The sequence below is a fragment of the Parasteatoda tepidariorum genome, chromosome 12 (genome assembly GCF_982258835.1).
Source record: "Parasteatoda tepidariorum strain Cologne lab strain chromosome 12, Ptep-v5.0, whole genome shotgun sequence".
NCBI lineage: Eukaryota > Metazoa > Arthropoda > Arachnida > Araneae > Theridiidae > Parasteatoda > Parasteatoda tepidariorum.
The window spans coordinates 36,468,873-36,491,957 of record NC_141766.1 but is presented as its reverse complement, the minus strand read 5'-3'; the positions used below and the strand labels follow the sequence as shown (position 1 = coordinate 36,491,957).

At 31.5% G+C, this 23,085-nt stretch overlaps 1 long non-coding RNA gene across 1 annotated transcript; it reads left to right on the top strand.

Moving 5' to 3' along the window:
* Positions 1 to 20,513, top strand: LOC139427231 (uncharacterized). Its single transcript, XR_011638369.2, has 2 exons — positions 1 to 134; positions 19,312 to 20,513. It is a non-coding gene; the product is annotated as an uncharacterized LOC139427231 (long non-coding RNA).
* The last annotated feature ends 2,572 nt before the right edge of the window (positions 20,514 to 23,085 follow it).

Here is a 23,085-nt window from a genome sequence, read left to right as displayed (position 1 = left end):
CAAGAATTTTGCTTACAGAACCCATGAAAATAATATTCGCGAAGGAAATATTTTCTTAAATATAATTTTATGTTTTGTTTAATTGTAAGGAACATAACTAACTTCATTAACTTTAAGCTTTACTGGGTATCAAGGTAGGTAAGAACTTTTTCAACTCCCTGTACTTTTTCATTACTCAAGTATAAAGCTTCTTGTTTTGCTGTTGTGCAAGCAGTATAACTTATTTAACCTTAAGAGCGCTATCACGTATTAAAGTTGGTATTATAATCTTCCACATCCTGCATAATTTATTTGCTCGTAACTTAGTTAACTTTGATTGCTAATGCATATTAGAGTTACACTGCACAAAAATCCGGATCAAATTAAGGTAAAAAGTACTGGTGATCAAATTAGGGTAAACCTGTTTGAATATCCAAATTCCGTCAGGGTAAAATGTACTGGCCATCAAATTAGGGTAAAAGTGCTTGTACATCCAAATTCAATCAATTAACAAATTTAAAAGAAAAAAAAACTCAAAATGAGTGTTATGCTATGTTTCAAGGAACATTGTAAAAAATTATGGATCGAATTACGATAAAAAGTACCGAAACTCAACTACTTTTTACCGTAAAATTCATTTTTACCAGAACATGTTACAAAACAAAAAATCTGATATACTGTAATTTTCCCAGTAACAATTACCGTATAATCACTGAATAACTCTAATTATATAAATATTACCGTAAAAATTACGGTACAGTATTTCGCTGTAATAATGGATTTCACGGTAAAAAGGATTTTACGGATGATGCACCCAAAGTGTCAGTACTTTATATCGTAATTTAATCCGGAATTTTTCACAGTGTAAAAATATAATATGAATTTTTCAGTTGCCTTTAAATTTATTTTAAAGGATTTTAAAAGTCAATACTTCTAAAGTATTCTTAACATATATGAACTGTACTTAGGTTAACATTTGCTTTGTTTTTTTATTTTAAACCGAAAACCACCTAAATTTAATGAAAAGAATAAGTCATTTAATTTCAGATTTTAATTTTTAAAAGAAGACTAGACCTTAGGAGTTAAAAAAAATAAAAATTCAGATTAATGTGAACATTTATTTCCCAATCTAAATCAACAAATTCTCCGAAGAATTAACAAATCTGTCAAAAGCTCTTCAACGAAAAGAACGCTTATTTAAACAAAGTGTCCACATTATCTTCTTGAGCTGTTATTTTACTCTTTATATAGAATTGATGAAGGGAACATTATCGATTAGGTTCATTTACTCAATGTTTATTCAGCAGTATATGGAAAAAAAATGTAACACCAAGTATTATTTGATTAAGAGTTTCTTATCTTCGCAATCGTTTCTATAGATATAACATATATTGATTCATTATTATTAAAATATTCCTTATAATAAGGGTCTTAATAATTGAATGGCGATACTTATTGGTTTAAAAAATACACACTGAATAATTTAATAGTACTGCACTGGATTAAAAGAAAATATAAACAACAATTTGGTTCCAGGTTTTTAATAGATTATTTTTAAATGTCTTAATAAGTAAAAATGACTGCAAGGCTAACACACTAAAGAAAAGCTATTGGTTATTTTAGGCGGAATTAATCAGTGCGAAATATGGAGATTGTTTTTGAATTTTTATGAAATGATCAAAATTAATCAATCAAATTAATTTTGCTTTAACTTTTTGCAATGATTGATTCATATATTTCTAATGAGTAATTTAGTAGTACTTTACTCGATTAAAAGAAAATATAAACAGCAATTTGCTTCCAAATTTTTTAGATCATTTTTAAATGTCTTGATAAGTAAAAATGGCTGCAAGGTTAACACAATAAAGAAAAGAGATTGTTTTCGAATTTTTATGACATGATCAAAATTCATTAATCAAATTAATTTTGCTTTAGCTTTTTGCAATGATTGATTCATATATTTCTAATGAATAATTTAATAGTACTTTACTCGATTAAAAGAAAATATAAGCAACAATTTACTTCCAAATTTTTTAGATCATTTTCAAATGTCTTGATAAGTGAAAATGGCTGCAAGTTTAACACAATAAAGAAAAGAGATTGCTTTCGAATTTTTATGAAATGATTAAAATTCATTAATCAAATTAATTTTGCTTTAGCATTTTGCAATGATTGATTCATATATTTCTAATCAATAATTTAATAGTACTTTACTCGATTAAAAGAACATATAAACAACAATTTGCTTCCAAATTTTTAGATCATTTTTAAATATCTTGATAAGTAAAAATGACTGCAAGGCTAACACAATAAAGAAAAGAGACTGTTTTCGAATTTTTTTGCAATGATTAAAATTCATTAATCAAATTAATTTCGCTTTACCTTTTTGCCATGATTGATTCATATATTTCTAAATATGTATAAGTTTAATAAATCTCCATAAGTATAGAAGGTACACTATTCTCCCACACATATATACATATTCCTCTTCACTCCGAATTGGAGCATAGGGTCTTTTACCATAACTTTCCATCTCACTCTATTTGTGGCCAGATATCTTGCCTCTCTACCTGTCTTTCATATTATTTCCAATTCGCCTACAATCGTTCTGAGCTACGTATTTTTAGGTCTTCCCCTTTTTCTATTGCCTTGAGGGTCCCCATTTTTCTATTGCTCAAATCAAAAACTTATTTACTTTAAATTTTTCAGGTTTGCGTAAAACACCATTCTACAAGTAATTATTTGGACCCCATAGAAATCGGTGGGGTGAATTATTGTCCAGGACAAATTTTCCTGTTATGGACTGCAACCTTTGGTCTGAATTCTTGGTAAGCTTTAATATTACACTATTATGGAGGATACTCCATGAGAGATCCCCTCGAGATACTCCATGGATTGGTATGGGGGAAAAGGACATAATTGAATGACCTGCTCTGTCCAAAGCCCAGACCTGAACTCCCCTGAAAACTTCTAGAACGATTTGGTTTTCTGATTGAAAGGAAGCAACAACGTTTCAAAATCGGTGAAGGAATTTTCTATTTTTTTCTATCATATATATATCTAGTAATATAAACCACATACCGAATATAAAACATCATCCAACCATGGCCAAGAACCTTGCCCTATTTTTAGGGATCTATAGTTTAATGGCCATGCTACTTAATTTTGAGCGACTGAGCTGGTACCTTTCTCTCCAAATACTTTCCGAATATGTACCTATAGTAATAATCACCACACATCACATGTATCAGCACAATCTTGTAGTGATGTGTGCTTAGTTGCCTGGATATTATCTTCATGTCATCTCCATGCGTAACTCTTAAACAAATAGTAGTACTGTCCAGCTATCACAAGTACACCTTCCGACTGAAATTCTAAGTTTGTCTACTACTATAGGAAAAGCAAAACCGTTTCTAATGGAAGAGAATTGTGGCTAATGAGAAAGAATAGGAGAAGTTGATTCTCCCTTAGGGTTGACAGTAAGACCTACGAAAGGAAGGTTGGTAGTAATACCAATAAATTCATAACTAGTTTTCGTGAAAACTACAATAAGCTGTTACTCATCTTAACTATATACTTTTATAACTATTGACTTTTCTCAGATAAAATAACAATCTTATATATAGGTCATAACTGTTCAAAAAAATCTTAGGAGTCATTTATATTTTATTCTTCCCAAAAAAGTTATAAGGAACTATTTCTCTTGCCAGTTTTCTTTTTTTCCCCTTTCTGTTTTAATATATATATATATATATATATATATATGTGTGTGTGTGTGTTACGGTAAAACACCGAAATCTGGAGAATGCCGACATTCACCGGTGAATGTCAACATTCACGTAGTCGTTTGGTGTATGTCCGAAATATTTGCTAAATACCCTTATTTCTGACTCTCACCGGTGAATGTCAACAATCACATAGTCGCTTTGGTGAATGTCCGAAATATTTGTTATATCCAATTTTATATTAATTTATTCATTAATATTATTATATTTATTTGATATATTTATATTTATTCTATATTTTAATACTTACTGACGATAGATTAGAAGAAACATCAGTGTTTGGAGTATCGGGCAAATATATACCGGGCAATGGCACTTGATCTTAAAAAAACATCAGTGTAGGGTATACCGGACAAATGTATACTGGGCAGTGGCACTTAACCTTAAAAAAACATCAGTGTAGGGTATACCGGGCAAATGTATACCAGTCAGTGGCACTTAACCTTAAAAAAACATCAGTGTAGGGTATACCGGGCAAATGTATACCGGGCAGTGGCACTTAACCTTAAAAAAATTAGTGAACATCAGTGTAGGGTTAAAATATCGAATAAATGTAATTATATCCACGAATAAATTCCTATCAAATCGAATGTAATAAATATTTCGGACATTCTCCAAAGCATATCTGTGATTGTCGACATACACCGGTGAGGGTCCGAATGTACAAGAATGTAATGAAATATTAGATTGTTCACCGACGTATTTGGTGTTTGTTGACATCCACCGGTGAAAGTCAACAACCACCGATTTCGGTCTTTCGCCGTGACATATATATATAATATTGGAACTTTTCGTTTACTTTTCTACCTTTTACTATTTCGTTTTACTTTTCAACCTTTAACCTACATCAAAGCGAAAAAGTAAGCCCCATTCCACTATTTGAAGTGACTTATCTTCATACCGACAATAACCACCAGTAGATAAATCTGGTGTCTGCAGGAATTCTCGCGATGGTCGAATAGTACAAGTCTTCTGCAAACTAAGAAGAAAATACCCCTATCGGTATAGACAAGGACTTGTGGAAGTCATGCTATGGAAGGTTAAAGCTCTAACTACCTCTCGTGGAGGCAATTATACCTCGCCAACTAATTGGTATGAATACTTTTCTATCACAGGGGTTACAAATTCTTATGAATAGATATAGTGTATTCCAATGATGGGACGGGAATAAATGCTCCAGTATTATAGATTACAATGTTATTTCCTTTATAGTGCGAGAAATAAAGATCATTGCTGATAAACATAGCTATTCTTAATATACCGGATGTCGCGTAACAGCTTTTCCAATACATATTTTTATAATCTTTTTCAAAATTATACACATAGAATCTCTAAATAATATTAAAACGAGAAAAATGCAAAATATTTATTAAAAAATGATAAATCACTACTGAGGGAGGTGGGACTGAATACATCAATTTGTGGAAGAAAATTGAGAAGAGCTGAAAAGTGATTACCTGACACTCTTTCAAATTTATTCTTTCATTCAGATTGTTTCCTTAAAATCACCCTTAATTAATTTTTAGGTTTTTGATCAACCAAGCATATCACATGTGGGCATTTTCACGCAAAACCTTTTCCTAATAGGGAATAAAAAGGATAAAAACTGGTTTTTAGTCAGAAAAGCAACAAGCAAGAGCCTCCGAGATCATTTTTCTTAAGATTTGATACCATTTTTCTTTTCTCTCCGCATCATCAACTAGAGACACTTATCGAACAAATTTTCCTGACTTCGTCTTCGACAAGGAATCTAAAAACATATATGAAGTGCAGTGATTATGGAACATCCCGTTAATTGAATCTTTATTAAATACTTTTTTTTAAGCATCGTTGTTTGCATATTCATCAGTGCGTAAGTGACTAGCGTTAGGTCATTTTGCCGAATATAGATAGAAAAAATGGCTACTTAGTAACTTATTTTTAAAAAAATGTTAAGTAATTTTTGAAGCTAAATTAAAAATCAAGAATCAGAATAAAATCAGCTGTACTTGCTAAATATAAAATTAATCAAACGTTAGAGTTTTAACTTGCTTTTCCTTTCCACACATAAAATATTTTCTCAATTTCAATAGTGCCTAAAAATTTAGTTAAACTTAGTTTCATTTATATAACCTTATCTCTAAATGAAAGCTGAAATTTGATCGTAAACAATTCTCCATTTATTGGCTTGGTGTTGAGCTTTAGTCATACCAAATAATCAACTCATCAAATATTCATAGAATTCAAATTAAGCTTATTTGATTTACAATGGGCGTGATATTTTCGCAAATGCTCTAGAGGTGACAAAATAATAAAGTGGACTAAATTATTAGTTTAATACCACAAAATTCGATTTTTAACTGTAAAGCGCTGTTGAAAGGACTTTCACCATACGTAATTCAGTAAAAAAAAATACAAAACAATTGTGTTTCTTTAAAAAAGAAAAGGAATATTTAAGGAATATGCTTATCACCAATGAATTGCTGATTTATATAATGAATAAAATGGCAATTTTTAGTTCGAGTCTGCCGCCTTTTTTTTATTTTATAACCGTAGTTGCGTCCTAATGAGGAGAACCGGGTTCGAATCCCAGCCATGGCTGGTTGATACGAATTCCGCAGCCGGCTCGCACCGATTCGCACTGTGCTGACGTAAAATATCCTCAGTGGTAGACGGATCGTGGGTTAGAGTCCCCTTGCCATCCGACCAACCGCGGGAGGCTTTCATGGTTTTCCTTTCCATGTAACGCAAATGCTGGATAGTTTCATCAAAAAGTCCTCCGCGAAGACTAATTTGTCAGAAAGCTTGATCCAGTAGTTATCTTGTCTTCTGGGTCTGGTTCGAAATAACAAGTTACGGAGTTGAACTGTTTGATAGTCGTATTCTCAGAATTGTGTTTTCTGTTCAAAGCCGGTTATGAAATAAAATAAAATTTTTCGCAAAACACACTCTCAATAACATTTAAAAAAACGCAACCATTTAACGATTTATTATCATATTACGTAAGCGAGGTATTCTAAAAATAAATTATTCCGTAGGATTAAAATACAGGGTAAATCAGCTTTTAATCCCTCAAATGCAAGTTTTTAAGGCTTTGTTCGGCTTCTCTCTATTTCTTTTTTTCCCTTTTTTTACGGGAATTAATTGCATCAAGAAGCACTACTACTTTACAACCATAAAGCATAAACTCATAGTATAAAAGTTATTTTTGAGTCTAGTCATTTTATCAGCACCTCCTTTTATCTCCAAATCCAAGTAATCTACTCGTAATAGAGTAGTCTTAGAGAAACTCATTAGTAGGATTAGTCAAGAGCTCAGAAATTGTGTTTTCTGATAACAAAAATTCCAAGGCAGAAAAGAAAAAGTTTAAGTTCTGTATACTACCTCGTAAACTAGAAAAGCAATAAAGTGCTTTGTTGAAAGTTGTTTAATCAAATATAATTGTTGCAACTAATAGAGAAGCTTTACAATTATATGGAGAAAAAGTTAAAAAAATCCACGTGTTGACTCTATGTTGTATGCAGGTTGAGAAAAAATGTTTCGTATAATTTTTATCAGAGTTGTTTGTATTAAATGTATGTATTATTTTCTTTAGAACTTAACTAAACTATTATATTCAATCTAGATAATAAAAGTAAAACGTTGGTTAAAAATTTATTTTGAAACTAACTCAAAATGCATGTTTTAATTCATAGCTTGAAGTGCGCTCAAAAAATGGACATTAGTTCTAAACACGTGCTTAACCGAATTAAAAAAAAACATAACATATGCTTTCGAAAAAAAGAAATAGCTCAAATTGGGTATTTATTTTATATTTTATGTTATTTTTTAACCGTCATTGAACAGCCGACCACATTTTTGGGTTTACGACTACCAATGTTCAACTCTGTAGGCTTGTAATTTTGAACCCAATCCAGAAGACAAGGGAACCTCCTGGATCAAGTATTGGGAGAAATTCGCCTTCGTGGAGGACTTTCTGATAGAACTAACCTGCGTTTGCGTTACATGGAGAGGAAAACCACGAAAACCTCCCATGGTTAGCCTAATGGCAAGGGGACTCTTACCCATGTTGCGACTACCACCAAGGATGTTGTTTGCCTGAATAATCACGGTGTCAACCAAAACCGCCAAACACTGATTAGTCTTAACGAAGTGGAAAAAAATGGGTATTTAAGAAAAGGAGCATAGTTTGAAATGCGAGTTTGAAAATGAAACATATTTTTTAAAAATATAAAAACAACACTCATAATGAGCGTTAGCCTTACAAGCATTGAGCTTTTTTGCAGAATTTTAATAAAAATAGAAAATACAGATTTTTTATGCAGAAAAAGCTGTTACTGGAAATTCAGAAAAAAGACAGGGCTAACTCTCAGAGGGTTAAATTAATTAAAATTAGCGCAAAATGCACAAGTTAAAAGTTGAACAATAAGTCCAAATTTTTAACATCCACGTTACTTTTGAAAAATCGTGTTCTAAGTCAACATGAAAATTCACAGTGATTTAGCACAACTGTTACTAATTTGAAGAATTAGGTGAAGCTCATCATAAGGATTGAGAATTGCTTGCAAACCATGGCTTCAAAATGTCCTCGTCCGCCGCTGGGTGCACTTCCCAATGACTGGCTGTTGGTGAGCATTTGAATTGGTACTTTAATTTAACAAGTATATCATAATTTTATGTGTTTTAATAGTTATTTTCGAAAATTGTATTCAGATGAATGGTCTCTGATTTTAATCACAACCACACTGTAAACAATTTTGTTGTATAGTTGTCCCCCTTTATGGTGTGGAGGAAAACTAAATATATTTTTGAATACAGAACTGCTGTTATCGAGTAAAAAATTATATAAGATTGACAAAATATTAATGTTTTGCAAGAATTAGGGTAAATATATTGTTAAAAATGTGCTTGTTTTTTAAAGGAAATGCTTTCGCTATGAAGTCATGAATTGATTCTAATGACATGAATGTAAGTGTTGTCAGTAAATAAACAATAAGAAATAAGTAAATAAACTTATAACAGTGAAACAATTATCTCAACACCAAAAATGAGGACAACTATATGGGTGATTCTCACGAAACATGACAATTCACTGTCTCTTGCTCCAAGATCTAATACTATAATACTAAAAGAACTTTTTTTTAAAAAAAATTAATAAATAGCATTGCTGTTAGCATTTTAAAATGACTTTGTACTAGCATTAACTGTTTTGTATACTTAAAAAATTTTATTGAATATCAACATGTCATTTTCCTGGTATGTCCCAAACAATATTTCCAATAATAACTAGCTTCAAAACTTCCCATACATTTTTCAAAATCTAATTTTTTTTATCTTATCCTATGTAAGCATTTCTAGAATATAAGCAGAGGGTATTGTTTACTAAAACTTCGTTTAAAATAATTTTTTCTGTCAATGATTTGTTTGTCCCATGAAAATCTGTCATTTTCCTGGCTACTTTTATTTAGGGATTTATAACCAAAATAGATGGCACCAGGAATCAATATCTTATGTTAATAGATTGATTAGATACCCTCCTATCTGAACATGTCTTGTTGCATGAATAAAGAATCAATTTTCTGGCTCAAAATTTATTTCAAAAAATTTTTCAAGGTGAGTAGGTTTTTATGCTGTCATTTTCCTGGTTTCTTAAAATCATTAATAACAAAAACTACATAGATTTATCTTAATTATTTTAAGAAATACTGCTGTTTTCTGCAGAATATAAACGTCTTCAGCTAAAATATTAAATTAAAGTTATAGGCTATAAAATGGCGAATTTGTCATTATCCTGGCTGTCATTTTCCTGGCTTATGAATGCCAGGACATTAAACTGTTACCAGAAATTCTTTTTAACTGCTAATACTGTAAAGAGGGAAAGCAAATATTAACCTAATACCAAATTTATGCATGATTCTAATATGCTTGGATGTAATCAAAGTTATTTATTTATTTAATGATTGATTATTATACACAATTTTATTCTGTACATATCAGCAACAAAAATTTTTTTGTTTCCTTCTACAGTGGATAAAAAGAATTAATTTAAGCAATTTATGGTCCATCTAACATAAAGGCTTAAGTTGAGTTACTTACTATTAACTTAAAATGACTGTTTTTTAAACTTCTAAGGTAATATGTCATTTTCCTGGCATTCAAGATTTGGTGAATTTCTATTTTATTTTTTTTCTCGATCAAATGTCAATAAACTACACTGCTGTCTATAAGATATTAATAAGTGTAGCTAAAGAAGTATACAAAAAAAATTTTTAGATTATTTTGAAAACTTTAAATTTGAAGAAATTTTTTGGTCCGAATTGTCATGTTTCGTGAGAATCACCTATATACGGAAATCTGTTAGAGTACAGCTGTTTTAACGTGATTTCTTGATTTAGGGATAAAATTAGCAAGCTCTGCAAGTTTGCAATGCAATCAATAAACTATGATAAAACAGCTAAATCTGGCCCTGTTTAGGTGCAATTTTATACAATAATTAATAAGAAACTTAAAATTAAAATTAAATTATATTTTGGATAAATAATACAATGTTAGAATTTTCATTCTAAAATTCCTTTAAAATAACCGGTAACAGTTTGTCCATCCAATAACCAAAAGGTTTAAGTACCTTTAAGGTTTTTAAACTGTTTACAACTAAGTATTGTTAAAAATCGATAAATACAAAACTCTAAGTTTTTTTAACCATTTACCACTATCATGGTTTCAAAATCGTAAAAAGAAAATTTAATTTAACATGGGATTTAGGATTTTCGTTAGTTAATGGGCATTTGAGTGAGGTTGTGTTTTATCAAATGAATCGTGGAATTAATTACACGTTGAAACCTTTATGAACCTTTGTTTGTTGAAAACCTTAATGAAGGAAATAGAGGAAATATTGAGTCAAAGCTGGGACTAGTCAACGTTCTCAGCTATAATATGTAACCAGCTGCTAGAAACTAAGTGGCTTCATTATGTGGGCCTAGTTAGTGCGATGGAATTCTGGTTTATTTATTCGCATTAGGTAAAAGCAGTTAATAAATGGTTTTTCTCACAGTTAACAGTTTGATTACCATCTTATTTATGGCTATTTGACTGTTTTGTTTGAATACGGTAAATAAACAATTAAATAAAAGTAGCAATAAATAGAAGTAACACTTATATAAATTGTTATTTGACCCTTTTCTTAGAAATTTCTAACAGTGTAGTACCAGTTCAAATGCTCATGAACAGCCAGTCCATAATAAAGAAATGCTCCTTGTGGCGTACGATAAAATTTCAGGTAATGGGTGGCAATTTATGAGCCCTACCTCTCAGTTCGTAACAGTTGTGCTGATACACTCTCTGTTATGTATGAAACGGGGAACTATCATCACACCAGAGGTTGATTGAAGTGAGAACATGACTTGTCATTATTTCTTAATAAGCTCATCATTTTATGCTAAACGTAAACTAATTTATTTGTATTATGCAAATAACTCTCAATATTTCAACACATGTATTGCAATAATGCACTTTTTTAAAGAACCAATTTTTATTTTATTTTTCAATAACACATAAGGCAACAGCCTATTACAGTATTATCTTGTTAAATTTTTCCAACACCCCCATATTTTTTTATCATTCTTTCAAACTATCAAGCTTGTTTTTTAACATCAAACTCAGTACTAATGGTACTAACGATCAGGTACTAAGTCATCATCAAGCCAATCTTTCTCTGATAAATCAGTTGCAAATGCTTCGTCGAAGTATGGGTCAGAATTAATTTCTTGATTATCGGAAAGCTGTTGTTGATTCAATAAACAATCATCGGGTGACGAATCATTCTTTTCTTCCTGGTGTTTTGATGACTGTGCTTTAGTACATCCTTTACTGATCAAACTGCTTCCAGCATCAGAAGACAATGTTTTCCCAGCGTCTTCATCCGTTTTCAAGACATTAGCTGCTGCTTCTCCAGAAGCATTTGCAACATTTACTTCATCAATAATTGGTGGTTCAGTATCGGTATTATGATACGAAACTCCCCTAAAACGATCGTTGTTATCTCGATTGTTTTTCGAGGCTGAATTCGATGAATAGTACTTACTCTGCAATACGAATGTGACGCATACAATAACCGTCATCAACAAGGTATAGTGTATGTAAGAAGCAAAAACAAACTTTGCAAGTATAAGGAAAGTAACTGACAAAACTACGATCATGCAGATGCGTATTATAACTTCTGCTATTATTCCTCCAACAGTTTTCACTTGCGTGCACTCCATGATCACTACCTATAAAATAACAATTATTACTTTAAAGTCTAAGTAGTATTAAAAAGCATGCACTCCCGATCAGAACCTATTAAACAATACTTATTATTTTAAAGTCTAAGAAGTATTATAAAGCATGCACTCTATAATCACAACCTATAAAATAATACTTATTATTTTAAAGTTTAAGTAGTATTATAAAGAATGCACTCTATAATCACAACCTATAAAATAATATTATTTTATTTAAAATTTAAGTAGTACTATAAACACAAAACAAATTAATTTCAGAAAGCATTAATTTATGTATTTCTTGGGAATCTCTATGTAATGAAATAAGTATACTCGTAAAAGTTTTCTGCTGAATATAAATTAATATTTAATTGCAGGTTTGTCTTTTGTCATGTAACCAAATAGCAGAAAACTTATTTCAAATTTGATGCATAGTATTCGGAAATTTAGCTGAAACCTTAATGCTTCAGCAAACAATGTTAAATTATGCTTCCATTTAGTTGACCAAACCAATCAGTTGAATTATGTTTCTGTTCCAGTTGAACTTCGGTATCAAAACTACTACAGGTTTTGTCTTTTCTCATGTAACCCAATAGCAGAAAACTTATTTCAATTTTGATACATAGTATTCGGAAATTTAGCTGAAACCTTAATGTTTCAGCAAACAATGTTAAATTATGCTTCAGTTTAGTTGACCAAACCAATCAGTTTAATTATGTTTCTGTTTTAGTTGAACTTCGGTATAAAAACTACTACAGGTTTTGTCTTTTCTCATGTAACCCAATAGCAGAAAACTTATTTCAATTTTGATACATAGTATTCGGAAATTTAGCTGAAACCTTAATGTTTCAGCAAACAATGTTAAATTATGCTTCAGTTTAGTTGACCAAACCAATCAGTTTAATTATGTTTCTGTTTTAGTTGAACTTCGGTATAAAAACTACTACAGGTTTTGTCTTTTCTCATGTAATCCAATAGCAGAAAACTTATTTCAATTTTGATACAAATTATTCGGAAATTTAGCTGAAACCTTAATGTTTCAGCAAACAATGTTAAATTATGCCTCCATTTAGTTGACCAAACCAACCAGTTGAATTATGTTTCTGTTCTAATTGAACTTCGGTATCAAAACTACTACAGGTTTTGTCTTTTCTCATGTAACCCAATAGCAGAAAACTTATTTCAATTTTGATACATATTATTCGGAAATTTAGCTGAAACCTTAATGTTTCAGCAAACAATGTTAAATTATGCTTCAGTTTAGTTGACCAAACCAATCAGTTTAATTATGTTTCTGTTCTAGTTGAACTTCGGTATAAAAACTACTACAGGTTTTGTCTTTTCTCATGTAATCCAATAGCAGAAAACTTATTTCAATTTTGATACAAATTATTCGGAAATTTAGCTGAAACCTTAATGTTTCAGCAAACAATGTTAAATTATGCCTCCATTTAGTTGACCAAACCAACCAGTTGAATTATGTTTCTGTTCTAATTGAACTTCGGTATCAAAACTACAACAGGTTTTGTCTTTTCTCATGTAACCCAATAGCAGAAAACTTATTTCAATTTTGATACATATTATTCGGAAACTTAGCTAAAACCTTAATGTTTCAGAAAACAATGCTAAATTATGCTTCCATTTAGTTGACCAAACCAATCAGTTGAATTATGTTTCTATTCTAGTTGAATTTCGGTATCAAAACTACTAAGCAATGCGTGTTAAGTACATGCTAAACCTTTCATGACAGAAAGTCCTCTTAGGTGGCAGTTGAAGAGAAGAATACGAACACAGTTGCTATCCACGTTATCTGAACCGGGTCAAAATGATATAGCGTTCCTACTATGGTGGCTAAAATAAAGACCAAAGATATGGACTTGCTGTATAGCCACTGTGGACATGAGTATTATACAATCGTGTTTTAACCCGAACTTTTACTGTATATGGTATTTTATGCTAGAAATTTACCAAAACAAAAAAAAAATTCTTATTAGTTTTTGAAAGAAAATTATGATGGTTAATTTGTGAACGAGGATCATTGCTTCAGATCAAGTCACGAAAAAGACATTTGGGGGGAGAAATTGAGTATGTAATAGCCCTAGCTACAATCTTGTTTTAGTGGAATTTAATTTTCGGCAGCTAGGCAATAATGAAATATACAATTGCACTTGTATTGCTATGGAATTTTATTATGTTTTTATAGCAGTTGTGCAATGTTAAATTCCGAAGTTCTTAGATTGGCTCGTGCTCATGATTTATATGAAGTGTCTCTCTACTGACATTTAATCTTGATCAGTGTACTTAATAAAATAGAAAGGAAATAGAAAGGGAACTTGCACCTAATCAATAAAATAATATTTTTTACTTATGAAACATTAAACATACACTTCAAATATTATAATTTTTTTTTCTTTTTTGGCTACTGCGCTTTTCCTAATTTTGCTTCTCCTCCTTATTTATCTATTTTTCGTTGGCAACTTTACGTTATATATTTCAAATCACTTCTATTTTTTCTCATTCACGTCTGCTCAGTCTTAAAAATAAGCGCTTGAAACATATCGACTGTCATTTCTAATTTGCAAAGGAGCCGGCAGAATAATATAAAAGGGGATCCAACCCTCAAACAAACTACCCTTCCCCCCCCCCAAAAAAAAAAATTTTTTTAAATATCCTATTATTACATTTTGCTTTGTTATTACATATACTTTATCTGTTAATTTTATTTATTCATTTTTAACAAGATATTTAAAAAAAGTACGAATTACTTGTACTTGCAAATTATGCCACGAGAAACTGTATTGATGGCGCTGGCATAGCTACTGACTTTGAAACACAAATACTTGTAACTACAAACAGTAGTTTCGTATACTAACGTGTTTGTGCACGCTTAACATAGGTATTTATTGTGTGGATGAAGTTTTACATTTCTGAGATGTCAGTTTGTGATATACACCTTTGTTAAGCTAAATAACTAATAGAAAATATATAATATTAATATAATATTATTATTTATAATATAATATTATTTATATTTTATTAAATGAAATTTAAAAATATATCTGCCAAGTTTGTGTGTGCATAAGAAAAGAATCAAAGATGACTCAGAACTCATTGAAAAAGTTATAAACAGATTTGGACAGCAAACAAGACGATTACAATTCTTGTTTGATTAAGCAATTTTGCAATTGTTATGTATCAACAATTACTTAATTATTTGTTTTTGAATAGAAATATTTTTAATTAAAAAAAAATTATAACAAAATTGTTTTTCTGTATCTCTTTAATTGCTTAAAAAAGAAGCCGGGGGTGCAAGTGCACCCTCTTGCACCCCGCTGCCAGTACCCCTGCTAATTTGTATATTTTTTAAGCGAATGAAGTTCTTAATCAAGTAATGTCTTACAGTTTCAGTTTCCATAAAAAATTAATTTAAGATTTTAAAATTTTAAAGGGATGTATCAATATTTCTTTAAATATTAAACTATAATAGAGAAATCTAAATAAAAATATTGGAAATTTTTCAATTTATTTGTTACAAAAATATTAAAGTTTTCTTTGAAATTGTTCAAATAAAATTTGTTTTGTATGAGACCTGGACTTGAAGCCCTTACAGTATTAATTCACTATCACGATAGCTCTTACAGGGACGAAATAGGCGACCCACAGACCGAGAGAGCTTTCATCTATCTTTAGAAGTCTATCTATCTATTCACAGGTCTATTTACAGTCACAGGTCTATTTTTTGAAGATGTGTATTCGTTTTAAAAACATGCCTAAAAGTAAAAACAATTTTACATGACATCTTACATGCGCAGTGGGGCAAATTTGACTTCTAATTTTCCGTAATTTATATGAGCAACTCTACAAATAAACACTAATTAGGCGGCCAAAAAAAATTTGGAGGGGGGGGGGTACGCTATTTCTACATGAATTTTCTTCTTTTTTACACCCTAAAAAAGCACGAAAAATTCGTGAACATGAAATTTTTTCTTCGTGACATACTTTAAATGACAAAATACCAATTTCAAATTTTTCCCGAATTTTTCAATTTACAAACTTTGATTAAATTTTTTTATTTTTGTTTTTATACTAAAATATAATCTTATAATATGAAATCTCTATAAATACATTTTAGAGAGACATTATAATAATATTATATTTATGTAAAAATCGTTTAATCTGAATAAATGGCTCAGATTTAACTGAGTCATTTATTACTGCAAGATTATATTTTATATTTTATATTAAGATTATATTTTAGATATATATACAATAAGATTATATTTTAGTATAAAAAACAGAAATAAAAAAATTTAATCAAAGTTCGTAAATTGAAAATATCGGGAAAAATTTAAAATTGGTATTTTGTCATTTAAAGTATGTCACAAAGAAAACATTTCTTGTTCACGATTTTTTCTTACTTTTTTAGGGTGTAAAAAAGAAGAAAATTTATGTAGAAATAGCGTGCCCCCCCCCCCCCAAAAAAAAATTGGAGGGGCGCCTAATTGGCGTTTATTTGTGGAATTGCTCATATAGGAATTTGCTAATAATGAAGGTCCCGCAGTGGACTGATCGTTAAGACACGGTTCCCAGCAGATCACCGAAGTCAAGCATCACTGGCTATGGTCAGTGTGCGGGTGGGTGACCACTTGGATCAGTCTGCGTAGGGACCGAGGGTGTGCGGTATTGGTCCTCGTTAAACTGTGCTACCGTAAAGTGCTCGACTTCGCGCGCAGGTCGTCGGGCTACCGAAACGGGGGTGCCATTCCCTCCGCAGAGGATCAAAATTGTGATGGCATGTCTTCGGATCATCCACCGGGATGTTTCCCAGACCGTCGCCAATAGCCCATTGTGCAGCTCTAGTGCGACGTAAATTAACAACAAACAAACAAACAAATGCTAATAATGAAGCTAAAATAAAAATGCCTGACGTTATTTTATATTTAAAATACTGTAAAATTAGCAAATAACACTGGAGAATAAACTGTATTTATACAAGTACTTGATCTTGCCTAATACGGGTGTGTGGATTTAAAATTTGAAATTAGTTTTGCTCTTAAAGGTATAGATTTTTTTAAATGACATTTTTAGTTTATTTTTTGTTGAAATACACAAATTTGAAAAAGGCTTATTAAACTGGGGGTTGGGTAATACTGCGACAAACTTCTAGGGGAGCTAGGGCACATAATCAGGATTAAAATTGAATAGAAACCCATGTCCGGAAATGACGTCATACACGAGTATGGGTACTTCCATAATATGACCTGTTCAGAAGTACACGAAGAAGCAGTTTATAATAAAGAAGTACCCTTACGTGCCATGGGTTTCTATGTAATTTGAGAGTGATGAGCCATAACTTCCCTAGAAGTTTGTCACAATATTTAAGTACCATTCTGTTATATATAACTATTTTAAACTTATACATTTCGACAAAAAATAGATCAAAAATGCAATTTAGAAAAAACAGTAGTTTGGAAAGAGAAACCGTTTGCCCAGGCTTAAAAATCAATGACGTAGAAATATTCAAGATCCGTTAAAAAATCTCATGCAACAGAAAATTTGAAAAAAATTATTACCGAGTACAAACATTCAAAATTTTCGTAATCACTAATAATTATACATTTTAATCACAAAATAAAAGTATATAAGTAAAAATTACTTACCGATTACAAGGCGGGGGGAAGATCAACAAATCGGTGAACTTAAAAAAATCTAAAAGAAAACAGATTCAAGTTCGCAGCACTTGGTTTAGGTGAAAAGTGATTATTTACTGAAAAAAAATGGAATAAATAATTTAATTTTTTACGTACTTATGTATGATTGGTAGTTTAGTGTAAACTAACTGTTACTGTAAACAAAGACCTAAAATTCACACAAAAGGATTTCGAGGAAGAAATAAACACTATTGTTTTGATTCCGAAACGCTTTTTGACATTATTTTGTACAGGTTTAAGTTCATCTCTGCTTTATTTGTAAATATAAATAAAATAATATTTCAAAAGGAATATACATTTTAAAGAATCAAAAAATAATTAAAAAGAGTTTGATTGTTGATTAAGCATTGTTTTTTCAGTTATATTTTTCGATATTGAAACTTATAGGAAGCCAAGGAAACCAAAGGAATCAGGCTTACAGAAAAACTTTAAAAACAAAAAATAAAATAATTTTAACAATAAAGTTAGCAAGTTTCATATGAAATGGAAATATATAAAATTAATTTCAAGTTGCAAACAAATGCCTAAGCCAGTTTTTTATGATCAATAGTGTAGAGTTGGGATTAAAAACCTATGGGGTTTTCAGGTCTAAAGGTCCGATTTAACACTTTTTTTCAAGGAATTGAAAAGGTAAGCTATATAATGATTTCATGGTTTTATTTCATTACCTTTCTGTTACAATTTGAATTTTTTATGGCCCGAAATAATTATAAATTAACATATAAAAATGATGCTAAAGATGACAGTGAACACCTGGACGCAGTGGACGGACGTGGTTCAATCTACATGCTGCATAATCTGAAGCAGACGAGACCAAAAATTTACGATTATGTATGAGTGTAGCTAGGGTTAGAACCAAAAAAATCTGGACCATGACATTTTTTCACAAAATGGCGGCAAAAAAATTTAACACAAATCTACTTATTTTTTCATTTAAATGAAAACCGAAGAGCCATTGCATTACGACCACCCTGCTAATAACATGTAGGACCACCTTTAGCGCTCAAAACTTCTAGCACCCGCCGTGGCATTAATTCCACAAAGTGCTGATAGGTAGTCTGAGGTATCTGGTACCAAGCGCTCACCAACTGGTCCTGCAATTCCCTCACATTGCGAGAGGGGTAGCGTGGCAGCACGAATTTCGCTTTCCAAGTAGGACCACGAATGCTCTATTAGATTAAGGTCAGGTGAATTTGGGGGCCAAGACATGACTTGAAAGTCACTGGAATGTTCCTCGAACCAATTCATGACGATTCGACCCTTATGACATGGTGCATTATCCTGTTGGTAAACACCATCCCCGCAGGAAAAACTGTAGCCATGAATGGGTTAACCTGGTCTGCAACTATGTTCAAGTAGCTTACAGACGTCAAGAACTGTACTATGAGGATTATGGGTCCTAATGTGCCTCATGAAAAGATTGTTCCTGGGCGAGAAATCATGAAAACCTGGGCGAGCCTATTGTTATAGATGGAGGGTGGTCATAATGTAATGGCTCTTCGGTGTACATAAAAAAGTTATAATTTTTGAAAAGGTTCAGTCTTTGTTGGTGATTCGAATGAGTGATAACAATAAAATAAAAAAGATACTGCTTTTTAGACCCACTGGAACAAGAAAGCGGGGAAGGCAGCTGTTGAGATGGGCTGACTCAGTGGAGTCTGATTGTCTTGCAATTAATGAAAAGAGTTGGAGATCGAAGATAAATCGGAAGTCGTCAGGGAGAAGAGGAAGGCATTGGCTCACATTGGACTGTCTGGCCAACTATGATGATGATGATCAATCTTTGTTAGTTTCTTCTACGGTCACATTAATTCTCTACTAATTTCCAAAGCTGCGTTCAAATCGATTGTGTAATTTTCCTGCAATCCAATTCCTTATATATTCTGCCCCCAACCCAAAAAAATTTTTGGAAAAATATGTTTATAGTTTTTATAAAATTTTTTTCGGTTTTGGAGACCTCAAACTCAAACATTTCGCTGGCGTTCACTGCTCTCTCCCCGGCCGCAGATCCGGTTTTCTAGCTGCAAAACACGCAGTGCTCCGAATGTTCAAAGTTGCTTCGTGCCTTTTGTAAAACTCAAACGTCATGTAGCCAATTCGAATACCTATGACATCCTTCATATTAACAATCCCCATGAAACAGTCGTTGAAGATCACCGTAGCCAAATAATTAACAGTTTCGACCATATCTTTACCGTAATAGATGTGTTTTGGAGGAAATGTTCAAAAAAGCGAAATTAGTGATTAGTTATTGTTACTGTTTGCGCTAACACATATTTTCAATAAATTGTCATTTGATAGGTCTTTGTATAAAGGCCTGATTGCCTCCTGCACTGATTGCATTCTGCTCCGTCAGTGAGCCCTCGACGTCGTGGAACGGCAAGTCCAATGATTGCGTTTTTCAACTATGTCAAATAGTTTCAGGGCGAAACAGTTTCGCTCATATTTATACCATAGTATACGGTATCGAAATATAGAATGGAAAAAAATAATTTTTTTTTTAATATCAAATTTTTTTTTTTTTTTTTTTTTTAATTTCTAATTTTTTTCTCAAATTTATAGTTAAAAAAAATTAAAACAGAAGTAAATTGTTTTCTTTCCTGATTTAGATTTATGTGCTTAAAAAGCAGGTGTCTACAATTTGATTATCATTAACGTTACAGTCACATAAGTCATTAGAGTTAAATCCAAGCTGCTTCAAGAAACTTGTAACAACGATATCCATTAAGAAAATGAAATGTGTTAAAAGAAATGCTTTTTGCTCATTCTGTTTGATGAAAATAAAAGTTATTCAAGAAAAATATTAGGAAAAGCCTTATACGGTTTACCCTTTCATTCAGAGTCTTTACTATAAGCTAATTGATTGCGGAAGGATTTCCGTCGGTTAACATCGCCGATCATTTCCAATCCCGAATCATTGCTTTTTTTTAGCCAACAAGTTTTTTTCTTTCGTTTCCCATCAAAATACAGAAATAATCACTATTATGTGCGAAACCTAACCTCGGTTTTAAAATCAATAAAAATAATTTTAAACTTAACTGCAATTGCATTATATAACAAAAAGTTAAAATAAAATATGAGCAGGTAAATAACACAAATGAAGTACGGAATCATCGGAAAAAAATACTAAAATTATAAAATTAAATAATGCGAATTAATAAACATTCATAGCATATAAATTTGATATTTATATATAATGAAAACAACAAAGTATTTGTTGTTGTTGTCGTCTGCCACTAAGGCAGAGAGGAAACGATTGTTCTTGTTTTCCAGTGGCGCCATCTATGACCAAGAATTCAACATTTGCTTCACCTATAAGTCACATCCGTTTATAAGGTGATCCCATTCACACATCCATTCATTCATCCACAGATCGTAATTGTGACCTGAACCAGAGAACGATCAATCTTCAATTCAGTTACCTACAGAGGTATTGATTTGTTATGAGAACATGGAGGGCTTTGTGACCCGACAGATTTAACGTACACCAGTCACTACACGGGAGTCTTTGGCCGGCTAGATTCGAATTCCCGTTCCCACAAACGTGAGTCCAGCGCCCTGCCTACCAGGCTATCCCTGCCTACAAAGTATTTAACCCATTTAATACGTTTAGGTAGCTTCACCATTGGCCACTAGGCAGACATCAAAGGATGAACAATCTTCTTTCTTCGCGTATTTTGAAGCATCTTTGGAGTTACAGTTACAGTTGCGGTTGTCACTCAAATATTTTTGCGTCTGATATTATTTTTTCACTTGGATTCTAATCCACGATGGAAAAATTTACTTTCTGTCAACACAAGAGTTGTTTCCGCATGTTTGGGGGGGGGGGGAATTTAATGAAGTTAAAAAATATCGGCTTTCATTTCCGATAGTCATTGCCATTTTAAATATATATGAATGAACAGAGCGCAAAAATATAAAAAGTCCTCCCTGAATACTTTTTGATTTAATGATCGGATTTTCAACCCCTGAAGTAAGGGGAGTAGCCGCAATCAGGGAAATATGGTCCCAATAGTTTCGTCAAGAGAGGGATTGAAAGTTTGGACCTCTTAATGTAAACTTTACTTAATGCGTATTTCGCTATATCTCAAGAAATGTTTAAAGCAATTGAAAAATGTATGCACACAATTATAAGCTTTGTTTGGCCACGCAAAATATAAATTACAGTGAGTATTTATTATTTTTCATTCTTTTATTCAATAATAATCAAAAAAACTTTGAATTGTATGACTTACAATTTTTTACATCATTTTAAAGACTGCTTTTTTACATGGCAAAATACGAAATTTCATAAAAATCAGTCCAACAGCTACTGAGAAATGAAATTTTAAACATGCGATTTTTTTAAAATATGATTTCTCAGAAACTATTCGACCGAATTCTCTCAATTTTTCTATTTTGTCATTTAAAATTAGATTCTTTAGGATGATTTGAAAAACTGTATGCCTCGCAAATCAAAAGTTTTCAATATGTTATTAACTGAAATAATGAAAAATATTTAATGATCACTAAATTTTATTTCTTGTATGGAATTATCTGTGGCTAAACGAATTTTATAATTGTGTGCAAAATTTTTTATATTCGCTTAAAAAGTTCTCGATATATGGCGAAATACGCAAAAATTAAAATAAACTTTAAGGGGTCCAAACATCGAACTGCTCTCCTGATCAAACTATTGGACCATATTTCCCAAATTGTGGCTACCCCTTTATTGTCTACCGCCCCCTTTATGGCCACCCCTTAATCCATCGAAAAAAGGTATGTTTATTCAGAAAAAGTACGTTTTTGTGTCAGATTTTGTATCTTAAAATATCGTCTGCACTAATTAATTAGCATATTTGAGATCATCCCTCGAACTATTAAGATTGGGTCCTAGAACGCGAAGATTATTAGATCAAAAGTTATTCAGGGTGGTCCGTATTTTATTTTTCGCTCTGAACAGTAGTTCAAAACCAAATTATGAATTGAAATAAGGTTCTTAATAAATAAACTGCGAATTTACGAATACGAAGACTCACGTACTTTTATTCCCCAGACTGTGATTCTTTGCAGAACATTTAGATTTACAAGAGGATTCTTGATAAAAATTTCTCTTTGGACCAGTTTTCAGGAAGGTAGAATCAGTCCAGGTGAAATTATTATAAAAACAACGTAAAATTATAACCTTTTTATTTCTTTTTTTTTATAAAATCTTTTTTCTTTTTATGCAAACCTGCGCTGAAGTTTTTGCTGTATGGGGAGAATTCCAGGAGAAAAGGCCACTTTTGGACGATTTTGAGGAAACAAGTGGGTTCAAACGAAATTATGATAGAACAACATGAAATTATGGTCTATTTTTTATGCATACAAATGATAGTCTCTGAAAAATCAATG